The sequence below is a fragment of the Haliotis rubra genome, unplaced genomic scaffold (genome assembly GCF_003918875.1).
Source record: "Haliotis rubra isolate DU_JTF1 unplaced genomic scaffold, ASM391887v1 Scf1192, whole genome shotgun sequence".
Lineage (NCBI taxonomy): Eukaryota > Metazoa > Mollusca > Gastropoda > Lepetellida > Haliotidae > Haliotis > Haliotis rubra.
The window spans coordinates 122,169-134,315 of record NW_025765106.1 but is presented as its reverse complement, the minus strand read 5'-3'; the positions used below and the strand labels follow the sequence as shown (position 1 = coordinate 134,315).

Sequence of the window (12,147 nt, the reverse complement as noted above, 5' to 3'; positions counted from 1 at the left end):
GGTACTGATTACCTTTCTTACATTGTATCATGGTGCGTGCTCAGCAAATGTTAGTCAGTTACTCTAAGGGACTCGCCTACACACACACACATTGTCCGTTGCATATTGAGTGACATGTACATGCAATATCGTCTCTCGAGTCACACAAAACAGTGTGTAACACCTGAAACGACATGACATCGATTAGTATAGCTACTACAAAAACATCGACCCGTTCGACTGGTAAACATGCCTGAGAAAAAAATGTCATTCTCATTGACAAAGTTGATCACGTTAATCTAATCCCGTTAATCCACCTTCTGACATCAGTGCGAGTGTGAATGCAGTTTTTTTATTTTTGGGGTTGTTTTTTTGTTTTTTGTAATAGCCAAACCATATAACTGGGGAATACGAATGGATTCAAACCCAGGAACTTCTCGTTGTGAACGCTGTCACCACAAGGCTACCTCATCGTCATCAGAGGCAGGTGGGTGTTCGCCGACTGCATATTTCAAATATGGTCAATCAACATAACATATATAACTTCATATATATTTTTGATGCATTTTTTTCTTAGATTGTTTACCAGTGCAAAGCTATCTCCGCTACTAGTATTGCAACCCTTCACACTCAGTAGGGAAGTTCTCCATAGCCTAACGCTAAGTTCGCTTTGTGAACATGGTCCAGGTAGCCAATATTATGCGGTGAGAAAAAGTGAGTCTCAGAAAAAAGTGAAATATGTACATACTAATGAATCTGTTTTGAAAAAACCAACACAACATCACGACAAATGAAACTATCAAGTTAGTACCTTGCATATTCGTTTACATTCATTTCCTATGTTTGGAAATTTGTGTTCATTCAAGTACCAAGCAAATGAGGGACTATATACTGACAGATTTTTAAAACGCAACATTATGATTTTTCTTATTTAGATTAAATGTTTCAGTCAGCGAAAAAAAAGTAATACGATGTTTCCGAGTATGAATGTGTGTACAAATAAACTGAGGGACAAAAGAAATTATATCGAGTTTCTGTTTTATGTTAAATGAAACAACCGTTGTTAAATTTGATTATGTCTAGAACTCATTTTACATCAGCAATTATGCTTAATTTGTTGTTTTTTCTTTATCAAAACGTTTTAATTTGAAAATAAAGTTTTACAAATGAAATCATTAAGAAATATTCTTTCATTGTCGAGTTATCGCCTGTATAATTCCTTTTAGGGAGTCGTGGATAAAGCAATTCTAACGTAAGATATATTCAGCTGTAAGTCAAGCATATGACAAATTCAATAAGGAGGTACAGTTTCTTTTGCGCGTCAGTATACTTTCATTGTATTGAAGTGAGGCAGTTACGATGGGACGTATCAGTCAAATCGGAGTCGTTTTTGCTTTCTGTCCAGAAATCAACCAAAATCGATCATAACTGGACAAAACTGGACAACTAGAGACCACTTTGCTGGCAATGCCATCCAACAGAGCTCGTATTTCATATAGTTATACCTAATACACACATGTATATTAAAATACTGTCATTTATTACTTTTTCAGACTGCAATGATACGTAGCATCAACGATGCTTTGTATACTGTATTCATATTGTGTACCACAGTCGTGGGTCAGTGAGGATGTGATTAAGTGAGTCTGGTTTAATGTCAGTATTCCATTTACATATTTGCTTGATGTTGGGGTGAAGTGAGTGAGTGAGTTTATTTTTACGCCGCTTTTAGCAATATTCCAGCAATATCACGGCGAGGGACACCGGAAATGGGCTTCACACATTGCACCCATGTGGGGAATCGAACCCGGGTCTTCGGCGTGACGAGCGAACGCTTTAACCACTAGGCTACCCCACCACCCCGATGTGAAAGTGGTCCAAGTCTCAGCAGAGTGTGACTTTCGTGAAACCCGTGGAATTTACAAACCTTGAAACATGACCAGGGGTAATCAGAGATTCAACATCATGGTCATATGTTCCTGGCTCATCTACGGGACGTAACTCTGCACATTGAACTACAGTGCCTGAGGCGACGTGGCCACCAAAGCCTACGAGTGTGTATGGGTTTACGCCGCTTTTAGCAATAATCCAGCAACATCACGGCGGGGGACACCAGAAACGGGCTTCACACATTGTGCCCTTGTGGGGATTCAAACCCGGGTCTTCGGCGTGACGAGCGGACGCTTTAACCATTAGGCTACCCCACCCCCGCCTACATATGTGACAGTATGCAATGGCAAGTATTAAATATAGCAGTTGATGTTTTGTTGGCTGATGTCCTTCATGGCAAAAGTGTTGTTAGTTTTCATTAACTTCAGGATAGCAATCAGTTATTGCTATTGATCTCAAAGGGATAGTGAGAGGGTTATCGTTCTTAACTCTATAAGCAATATTCAATGCATTCCGGGGCGGGGATATATCAAAGCTGGCTCGTCGGGCGAACGTACGCTTTAACCACCTACCACCCCTTCGGCACATCATACAGATGGATACAAAACTGTGAAGAGGAATAGTTGAAATAATCATATCCTCGACAACAGCTGATTAATAGCATAGCAAGACATTGGAGTTGTTTGTAACAGCATGGGATTCATTTACACATAGAAAGGAGAAAAATGTTAGATTTTGGCATTCGGAGTTCCTGCAAGACAAGAAAGAAGAAAGAACGTACATATGGTAACATTTCGGCCATCATGCCTTGTAAGAAACCAACAATATATAGAACATATTGCTTCACAAATTGCTCTGCAAGAAACTCAGTAGTAATGATAATACAACTAGTAACAAGCATAAGAATAAGCATTATAACCATGGCACAGGAATATGTAAAATCGATCAACAAAAATAACTAGCGCATGACGTCAGACATGTTTTAGTTAATAAAAACAATTAAATAGATAACAAGATAGTGTCATAAACGTAACTAACATAATCTCAAACCATTTTGAAATTAACCCACTTAATTAACTTGTCTGGTTGTGTTTTCAAACTGAAACAAGGAACTTGGTAAATCGTCTTCACGTAAATTACAGGTTTACAAATAACGTATTCCCGATGAAAGCTACTGAAGTGTTCTCAAAGTATGTTTGGAAGAGATACGAAGTTTGATGGCTACATACTTGTGGATTCATCATCATTACATGTCTTCATTGAAAATAGTTGCACTAATAAATTAAGCTCCATTCCTTTGAACTTGGGGTGTTATCACAGACAAATTTCTTGAATAGAAGTATCATTAATATGTATCATCCTTATCGCAGGAAGTTGCAGAAACAATAATAAACAAGTCAATTTCATGGAAACATTTCTCTGAAGATTTTGTTCCGAACGATCAACGTACTTTTTCCGTGTTAAAATATCATAATAATATCACTTATAGACAATACAAGATACGGTCTTCCATCATGGACATTTAAGGGAAGGTGAATATTCGTCCAACAAAGTTGAGACTTCAAAGTTGAGACAATCGAAATTAAATACCATATTTTGCACATCATTGATGTAATGTGACTTATGTACAATAAATGTACTCAATTCGGGAGATCAACATGGTTCGCTTCGTTTGTCTCTTCAACATTGTGGTAGCTGAATTGCGTCGTTGAAAATGGGATGATTAAAGCATCTCTATGCGTCTGTTGTAGATTCAAGGATGAACATGAATTACTAGAGTGCACATGCTCATAAAGAAGTAGCACGCCATTGGTACCAAAACTACCTATCAATATGCTTCACATATAAAGAAGGTAAGAACAGTTCTAACCCTATACACTATCCTATCCATTGAAAGGTATTTGTGTAATACATAAGACTGTTAATTAAAAGTGAAAAGTGAAAAGTGTTGAAGATTGAGACAATTAATACATTTTGTCATAAGTATCACTAGTAAAATTCAAGAGTGCTGATGGTAAAATCGTGTATGAAAAAGTGTGTGAAACGTTACCAGTTCTTGTGCTGTCACAAGATCCTACACATCAACTCACATATCTAGGGCTGGGTACTGGTTTCTGGCTCAAATTAAATCCACAATTCCAAAACAAACTCCAAAATTACGAAATGTCATTCATCGGGGAATGTAGAAGAGTATGACTGTAAAGAAAAACGACATTGAGGCTTGCAGCGATGACGTCATCACTGATAACACACGATCAACGTGATGAGCGTATATCACCCTGCGCATCCGTACGGGCACAGGAGTCGGGTGGCCTTGTATCATTCCTTAACATCCCTTATCAAAATTGCGACACACAATATGATGGCGTTGAAACGTCGGTTGTTTTTCCGGTAGCGCATTTTGTTCATATTTGCTGTAACTGCAAACAATGTCAAAAGTAATCTCGAACCGAATGGCATATGAAACACGCTAACTACTGTATGTTCCAAAGTCAGAACTGCTTTGTCAGTAGATCCATACAAAGAAATGAGTTAAATTCTACTGTAGTTCTTTCAACCAGGAGTCACTCAAATATACTGCACCCTGCATTGACAAATCCCCTGGAGATCCTCTGGAGATCCCGAGAGATCCTTGTCATCGATGACCAAAGTAAGACGACACTGACGTTATACTATTACATGTTGCATCTGAAGGTCCTTTGTGCAAATGATTTTCGAGACTACCTCCTTCGACGATCCAGAACACAAATTCATGTCGCTGCAAATGATGTTTTGGTGCCAGGCTGTAACACAATATCATAACTAGCAGGCAATCACGACCTTCATACTTCGGAGACAACCCTGAGATGATAATGTGTTGCAAATAACCCGTTTCAAATCAGACAGTTCTTTATCCAGAGTGGAGGTGTTGTACAGATTTATTTCTCCCATTGTCGTGTCTCGCAGGAATCGTTGAATATTTTTTGACGTCGTGAGGACATTGTTCTGACTTGCAGCGGCATTGTCCGGGAACTTCCGGTCAAATCAGGAAAGAAGGAAGAAGAGGACGATGACGACAACGGCAACAAAGAAGAAGAAACCTAGCCAGACAGATATTGTGAAGCAGGTGACGACTCGGGGGTTGGACTTGGCTTCTGATTCCGACTGAAAGAAAACAAAAGTTGATTATAACATGTTCGTAAAATGACAAAGTGAATATTACAGATGGGGGACCATCTAACAGCTGCCCAATGAAAAGTCGAATAATAACGGGTGAGGTGAGGTGAAATGGGGTTTAACGGCGCACTTCAGAATATTTCGCTCACATGACGACGTGCATGCGTGTGTATGTGTGGCTGCTTGTACTACCCCAGACTTAAGCTGGTTTCATAGTGCTAGCTCACTGAGATAACATGTAGTTAAGCACTCAGACACATTATACTGATTCCAAGCCGACCAGTCCTTGTTGTACCCATAAATGCAGAGCGCCAGGCAGGGACCAACAAGTACTATATTGCAACGTCTTTTGGTATGACGCGGCCGGGGATCGAACCCACGACCTTCCGCTCTCCGGGCGGACACTCTAACCACTATACCACGGAGGCGGTTCCAATAATAACGGAGGAGGTTGAGTAAAAGACTGATCTGAACATGTCAGCTCTTAATTGTTCGTTCTGTCGGTACATGATTAAAGATAAATTTTTACTCAGTGTGGAGACAGTTGCTGCTTGGTTGAATGTTGCTGAAAGCTACACACATCAGGTGTCCATTAGCGATATACCAGTGATAGACATCATGAGCATCGATCTACGCAAATGGGAAACGATATGATATGCAAGTCAGACAAACCGATCTGTGACCTTTTATGGCAAACTTTTGTTAATGAGAAAAATTCAAACTTAAACCTTAGTGGATAGGGGATAGTTTGAAACCAATATTTGTAAAGAACGATATCTGTGGTCGGCGATGTTCATGTGTTTGTATTGTGGCTCTCAAGTGATATAAGACCAGGAATAGCAGCGACTAGCAATACATGGACACTACAGTGTAGACAATTAATGCCGTGATCACGCAGAGAATATAGTTTTTCAGTGAATGATCAATGACGATTTCATGGTCTAAGATTATTCTGACACAGAGAGTATAGTAGATTATGTTTTAAGCTTGGTAAGTATGGATCTGTACATTGAACTTGGACTGTTTACATGACGCCAGGGGTCGATATATAAGGAGCATTCAATCAATAAAGACACAATAGGTGCTCGATTTAGAACCAGAGACCTGTCCAGTAAGGACTTGTGTACAGGCTAGGTCAACTGAAGAAAGGAAGTGTCGTTTTACGACTTATACCTTGGCCTCATTCAACAAAGGGATCTAAGAACTAAGATCATCGTAAGTCTAGATCATCGTAAGTCTAGATCATCGTAAGTCTATGTTAACGACAGTATGGGAGCTACGATCATCTTAGTGCTGAGATCGATTTGTCGAACGAACCATGGAGATCATTTCAGTCCATTTTATACAATTAATGACAGGCATTGCAAACTCTTAATGAGTGACTATGCTATTACACAATATCGAAGCGACATTCCAGCAATACCACCGGTAGAATGTCATTAAGACATGGGCTTCACACATTGTATCCATGCTAGAAATTGAAAAGTGTGTCAAACATATTGAATTCTCCCGATTTATGAACGTACATTTCAAGTGAATCCCTCAATCATTATACAGAAACTCTGTATGTAGCCTTTGTTTATCACCATATGTGAACCCCTGTACGTAACTAAAGGTGAATCTCCGAGTAACTAAAGGTGATCCTCTGTATGTAACTAAAGGCTAAAGGTGAACCTCTGTATGTACCTAAAGGCTAAAGGTGAACCTCTGTATGTAACTAAAGGCTAAAGGTGAACCTCTGTATGTAAGTAAGGTGAACCTCTGTATGTAACTAAAGGTGAACCTCTATATATAACTAAGGGTGAACCTCTGTATGTAACTAAATGCTAAAGGTGAACCTCTGTATGTAACTAATTGCTAAAGGTGAACCTCTGTATGTAACTAAATGCTAAAGGTGAACCTCTGTATGTCACTAAAGGTGAACCTCCGTACTTCACTAGTCATTATACATAAACTTTGTATATCACCATATGTGAACCCCTGTACGTAACTAAAGGTGAATCTACGAGTAACTAAAGGTGAACCTCTGTATGTAACTAAATGCTAAAGGTGAACCTGACGTCAGACATGTCTTAGTTAACAAAACAATTAAATAGATAACAAGATAGTGTCATAAACGTAACTAATATAATCTCAAACCATTTTGAAATTAACCCACTTAATAAACTTCGAAGCAACATTCCAGCAATACCACCGGTAGAATGTCATTAAGACATGGGCTTCACACATTGTATCCGTGATAGAACTCGCAGTAAGACTATAACGCTTAACGATGACGCCCCTTGAACAACTAGGAACCTGACACTTCGTTTAGCACAAATCCGATCCCAGCTATACAATTAAGTCCTACATTTGTTACGGGTTGAATTTGTATTTCAGGGAAGAAACGTTTCTCTAATTCACCTTGTTGAATACGGGGAGTTCTAAATATCAAACAAATCCTCTGCACCTACGCATAGAATGGGATGAATTCTGAATCTACTCCTCAAGCTTTCAAAGCATATAACAAATGGTTGATTTGGATATTACATTTTATATGACAGTATTCTAGTAATATAGAATTGTATTATTGTGTAGCGAACATCCAATCCCGTAAGGGTGACGGGTGGCCAAGTAGCATACGAACATCTCAGTTTGTTAAGAGCCAGGATCCAATGAACGTGGGTTCGAATCAGGAATTTTCGAGTCATGATTCTTGGAGTTTGCAAAACCCGTGAAGATCCGGGTTAAAATAGATCTTCAGTAACCCATGCTTGTCGTAAGAGGCGACTAACGGGATCGGGTGGTCAGGCTCGCTGACTTGGTTCACACATGTCATCGGTTCCCAGTTGCACAGGTCGATGTTCATGCTGTTGATCACTGGATTGTCTGGTCCAAACTCGATTATTTACAGACCGCCGCCATATAACTGGAATATTGCTGAGACGGGGTAAAACTAAACTCACTCACTCAATAGGAGTTTGCAACACCATACCAGTTCTCATAGGTATCATCATTGGTAAGCGAGGGCCTGCATCAGTTCGAGTTTTCCGCCCACTTTCGAGTTGAAAACGGCATTGAACATAACTTAGTCTATCCTACCCCGAACGTCCTGTATTAACGATATAGGTATGTTATGAAAACTAATATCTTTAGGATCAAACGGGTACATTCATTTTCTAGCAGTTATTATATTCTGGATATGATGTTATCTCTTTTAAGTGAACTCTGAATATATGATAATTGAGTTAATTTGAGGTAATAATTTAAGGTCGAAAATGTAATTGCCTGATCACTTCCACGTTAGATTGCCCTCTTATTCATTAAATTGTATGGCTTCCGCTGCCATTTAGATGTATATATTATAACAACTACCAGCTGTGTGCATATTAAAAAGTGTGTCAAACATATTGAATTCTCCCGATCTATGAACGTACATTTCAAGTGAATCCCTCAGTCATTATACAGAAACTCTGTATGTAGCCTTTGTATATCACCATATGTGAACCCCTGTACGTAACTAAAGGTGAATCTCCGAGTAACTAAAGGTGAACCTCTGTATGTAACTAAATGCTAAAGGTGAACCTCTGTATGTAACTAAAGGTGAACCTCTGTATATAACTAAAGGTGAACCTCTGTATGTCACTAAAGGTGAACCTCTGTATATAACTAAGGGTGAACCTCTGTATGTTACTCAATTCTAGAGGTGAAACTCTGTATGTAACTAAATGTGAACCTCTGTATGTTACTGAATTCTAGAGGTGAACCTCTGTATGTTACTGAATTCTAGAGGTGAACCTCTGTATATAACTAAAGGTGAACCTCTGTATGTTACTGAATTCTAGAGGTGAACCTCTGTATGTAACTAAATGTGAACCTGTGCATGTAACTAAATGTGAACCTCTGTATGTAACTAAAGGTGAACCTCTGTATGTAACTAAATGTGAACCTCTGTATGAAACTAAATGTGAACCTCTGTGTGTAACTAAAGGCTTAAGGTGAACCTCTGTATGTAACTTATGGCTAAAGGTGAACCTCTGTATGTAAATAAGGTGAACCTCTGTATGTAACTAAAGGTGAACCTCTGTATGTCACTAAAGGAGAACCTCTGTATATAACTAAGGGTGAACCTCTGTATGTAACTTATGGCTAAAGGTGAACCTCTGTATGTAAATAAGGTGAACCTCTGTATGTAACTAAAGGTGAACCTCTGTATGTCACTAAAGGTGAACCTCTGTATATAACTAAGGGTGAACCTCTGTATGTAAATAAGGTGAACCTCTGTATATAACTAAAGGTGAACCTCTGTATGTTACTGAATTCTAGAGGTGAACCTCTGTATGTAACTAAATGTGAACCTATGTATGTTACTGAATTCTAGAGGTGAACCTCTGTATGTTACTGAATTCTAGAGGTGAACCTCTGTATATAACTAAAGGTGAACCTCTGTATGTTACTGAATTCTAGAGGTGAACCTCTGTATGTAACTAAATGTGAACCTCTGCATGTAACTAAATGTGAACCTCTGTATGTAACTAAAGGTGAACCTCTGTATGTAACTAAATGTGAACCTCTGTATGAAACTAAATGTGAACCTCTGTATGTAACTAAAGGCTTAAGGTGAACCTCTGTATGTAAGTAAGGAGAACCTCTGTATATAACTAAAGGTGAACCTCTATATATAACTAAAGATGATCCTCTGCATGTAACTAAAGGTGAACCTCTGTATGTAACTAAAGGTGAAACTCTGCATGTAACTAAAAGTGAACCTCTGTATGTAACTAAAGGCTTAAGGAGAACCTCTGTATGTCACTAAAAGTTAACGTCCGTACTTAACTAGTGAGTGAATATGGATTTACGACGCTTTTAGTAATATTCCATCAATACCAAGGCGGGGGACACCAGAAAAGGGCTTCATACATTGTACCCATGTAGGGAATCGAACCAGGGTCTTCGGCGTGACGAGCGAACGCTATAACCACTAGGCTACCCCACCGCCCCCGAACTTAACTGAACATCTGTATGTAACCATATGTCAGCCTCTGTATCTAACTAAGGGTGACAATCTGTAGGTAACCACAGATGAACCTCTGTTTGGTGAACTAAAGGTCAACCTCTGTATGTAACTAAAGGTGAACATTTGTATGTAACCACAAATGAACCTCTGTATGGTGAACTAAAGGTGAACCGCGGTATGTAACTAAAGGCGAACTTCTGTATGTAACCAAAGGTGAACCGCTATATGTAACTAAAGGCGAACTTCTGTATGTAACTAAAGGCGAACTTCTGTATGTAACTAAAGGTGAACTTCTGTATGTAACTAAAAATGAACTTCTGTATATAACGAAATTTGAACCGCTGAATGTAACTAAAGGTGAACCGCTGTGTGTAACTAAAGGTGAACTTCTGTATGTAACTAAAGGTGAACTTCTGTATGTAACTATAGGTGAACCGCTGTATGTAACTAAAGGTGAACCGCTGTATGTAACTAAAGGTCAACTTCTGTATGTAACTAAAGGTGAATTCTGTATGTAACTAAAGGTGAACTTTTGTATGTAACTAAAGGTGAACTTCTGTATGTAACTAAAGGTGAACTTCTGTATGTAACTAAAGGTGAACTTCTGTATGTCACTAAAGGCGAACTTCTGTATGTAACCAAAGGTGAACTTCTGTATGTAACTAAAGGTGAACCTCTGTATATAACTAAGGGTGAACCTCTGTATGTTACTGAATTCTAGAGGTGAACCTCTGTATGTAACTAAATGTGAACCTCTGTATGTTACTGAATTCTAGAGGTGAACCTCTGTATGTTACTGAATTCTAGAGGTGAACCTCTGTATATAACTAAAGGTGAACCTCTGTATGTTACTGAATTCTAGAGGTGAACCTCTGTATGTAACTAAATGTGAACCTCTGCATGTAACTAAATGTGAACCTCTGTATGTAACTAAAGGTGAACCTCTGTATGTAACTAAATGTGAACCTCTGTATGAAACTAAATGTGAACCTCTGTGTGTAACTAAAGGCTTAAAGGTGAACCTCTCTGTATGTAACTTATGGCTAAAGGTGAACCTCTGTATGTAAATAAGGTGAACCTCTGTATGTAACTAAAGGTGAACCTCTGCATGTCACTAAAGGTGAACCTCTGTATATAACTAAGGGTGAACCTCTGTATGTAAATAAGGTGAACCTCTGTATATAACTAAAGGTGAACCTCTGTATGTTACTGAATTCTAGAGGTGAACCTCTGTATGTAACTAAATGTGAACCTCTGCATGTAACTAAATGTGAACCTCTGTATGTAACTAAAGGTGAACCTCTGTATGTAACTAAATGTGAACCTCTGTATGAAACTAAATGTTAACCTCTGTGTGTAACTAAAGGCTTAATGTGAACCTCTGTATGTAACTTATGGCTAAAGGTGAACCTCTGTATGTAAATAAGGTGAACCTCTGTATGTAACTAAAGGTGAACCTCTGCATGTCACTAAAGGTGAACCTCTGTATATAACTAAGGGTGAACCTCTGTATGTAAATAAGGTGAACCTCTGTATATAACTAAAGGTGAACCTCTGTATGTTACTGAATTCTAGAGGTGAACCTCTGTATGTAACTAAATGTGAACCTCTGCATGTAACTAAATGTGAACCTCTGTATGTAACTAAAGGTGAACCTCTGTATGTAACTAAATGTGAACCTCTGTATGAAACTAAATGTGAACCTCTGTATGTAACTAAAGGCTTAAGGTGAACCTCTGTATGTAAGTAAGGAGAACCTCTGTATATAACTAAAGGTGAACCTCTATATATAACTAAAGATGATCCTCTGCATGTAACTAAAGGTGAACCTCTGTATGTAACTAAAGGTGAAACTCTGCATGTAACTAAAAGTGAACCTCTGTATGTAACTAAAGGCTTAAGGAGAACCTCTGTATGTCACTAAAAGTTAACGTCCGTACTTAACTAGTGAGTGAGTATGGATTTACGACGCTTTTAGTAATATTCCATCAATACCAAGGCGGGGGACACCAGAAAAGGGCTTCATACATTGTACCCATGTAGGGAATCGAACCAGGGTCTTCGGCGTGACGAGCGAACGCTATAACCACTAGGCTACCCCACCGCCCCCGAACTTAACTGAACAT

General features: G+C 38.8%; 1 long non-coding RNA gene across 3 annotated transcripts in view; it reads right to left on the bottom strand.

Moving 5' to 3' along the window:
* Nucleotides 1–1,309: 1,309 nt before the first annotated feature.
* Nucleotides 1,310–12,147, bottom strand: part of LOC124261227 — a 64,169-nt gene continuing 53,331 nt past the window's right edge. For all 3 annotated transcript variants that reach the window (XR_006894276.1, XR_006894280.1, XR_006894279.1), the window contains exons 3-4: nucleotides 2,181–5,013; nucleotides 1,310–1,982 (exon numbers count right to left, since the gene is read on the bottom strand). This is a non-coding gene — a long non-coding RNA (uncharacterized LOC124261227). The remainder of the gene's footprint in view (nucleotides 1,983–2,180; nucleotides 5,014–12,147) is intronic.